This window comes from Urocitellus parryii, chromosome 11, assembly GCF_045843805.1.
Source record: "Urocitellus parryii isolate mUroPar1 chromosome 11, mUroPar1.hap1, whole genome shotgun sequence".
NCBI lineage: Eukaryota > Metazoa > Chordata > Mammalia > Rodentia > Sciuridae > Urocitellus > Urocitellus parryii.
In genome coordinates, this window is record NC_135541.1 from 106460234 (window position 1) to 106462085 (window position 1852).

The 1852-nt window shown below is 44.8% G+C and overlaps 1 non-coding gene across 1 annotated transcript; it reads right to left on the bottom strand.

Moving 5' to 3' along the window:
• Positions 1-311: 311 nt before the first annotated feature.
• On the bottom strand, positions 312-418 carry LOC113186684 (U6 spliceosomal RNA). The gene has a single exon (XR_003301323.1). It is a non-coding gene; the product is annotated as a U6 spliceosomal RNA (small nuclear RNA).
• Between the last annotated feature and the right edge of the window lie 1434 nt (positions 419-1852).

The window sequence follows — 1852 nt, forward strand, 5'->3', positions numbered from 1 at the left end:
AATGGTGAGGCCCCAGGAGATGGGGCCCTGGCCTCTGACGTCCCTTTTGATTCTGATATTCTGTATCGAATAAAACTTCCAGGTGCTACCTGAGGAGAAAGAATGAAGGAGATACAAGACTAACAGGTGGAAGACTTGCTAGGGTAAGGTGAGACTTGGGGGTCAAGTGAAGGAGGTGAGGGGGAAGTAAAAGATGTGGGAAGGCTCTTGGGGGTATGGGGAAAATGAAAATTCAGCTTCAGTAGAACAGGAGGAGATTTGGGTATTGACAGGAGGTGCCAAAGAGTCAGCTGGTAGAGGTGTTTTGTTTTGTTTATATGGAACACTTCATGAATTTGCATGTCATCCTTTCGCAGGGACCATGCTAATCTTCTCTGTATGGTTCTAATTTTAGTCTATGCACTGCTGAAGTGAGCACTGGTGGAGGTTTTGATAATGTGTGGTGTGATGGAAACAGTGGACAAGAGAGGGGCTCTGATCCCAGCTCTGCCACTGGCAAAGCTGAATGACTTGGGACACACCAGTTAGCTCCAGGTTCCAGTTCTTCATCTGTAAAGTGAAGAATGGGTGTGCAGGGCTCTTGGAGACTTTTGGGGGGAGTTGGACTAAATAACAGTTGGCACCAGGAAGATGCACCTGGGGTTAGCTGGGCCCAGCTATCTAGCTGGGGTCCATGGTCTGAACTGTACTCTATGGAGAGGAGGACTTATTTGCACAAGCAAGGCAGGTGTCTAGTCGGTTCTTCCAGGTGGCCATTGTGGCAGCAAAGGTAACTGACCACCAAAGATGTGCACTCTCCTTCCACAGTGAGAGGTATTGTCAGAAAGCAGTTGTTTAGTGAGACACCGAAATCCTCAAAGTTCTATCTGGGCCCAAAGGACTATGGCCCAAAGAATGGAAGTAGGAATGGTGTGTGTCGTTTCTGAGCTAACGATATTAATGATCAGTTGTTTCTTTCCTCTATACCAATCTTATAGCAGGTTAAAGATGGTGACATTACAAGATGGAAGAAACTTGGATCCCAGATCCACTGTTTGGAACTTTTCATGAGCAAAAAATACACTTGTTCTGTGTTAACCCGATCATGTATGGGGTTGTTGTCATGACAGTTCATCTTACAGAGCTATCCTAGAAACTTCCAATGAAGTCCAAAGCAGAAGCTCAGTTATTTGAGGACCTGCAACTTAGGGAGCCTAAAGATGAGTCCAAATATCTTGGATGATATTTATCTTTAAGTATTTATGGGGTGCCTACTCCTACTACCTACCAGATCTTCTTCTTGGTTTTGGGAGTACAATGTTAGGATGACAGAGTCCAATCTTTTGAGGTTGTGGAGAGAGACAACAGGCGGGTGTGTCAAGTACAGGCTTTGTAATGTTGCGGTGTAATTTACTTCTGGTTTTCCACTGCCCATTCCAAGTGTGTTCATTGGGGGCGATCTGTTCCTGTGGTGGAAATGGGGTGGATCCCTTGGTTGCTCTGTTCACTCCCAGGCAATAGACAATCCTTTGGGTCACTTTAAGTTGGAAACAGCCTCCATCTAAAATCAGGAATGTCTGGTGGAAGATGATTAGATGTTTCAATTTCATCCCACGGTTGAATTAGCATCTTTGAATTATAGCCTGTATTTGATGACTTTCTGACTAAGGACAGGATGTAGCCAGCTTCTGCTTTCTCTTGTTTTATCTTCTTCCCCATCTTATCTCTTTCTGGATGGTATTTTAATTTTTTGGAGGGTAGGGATTAAATGTGCATGTGTGTGGTGGTAAGGAAATGGGGCAGTTCCTATGAGACTGGGGGGTCTCTGGGCCTGAGGATGCTTCAAACTTACTTTAACTTTGGTTCAGTTAGA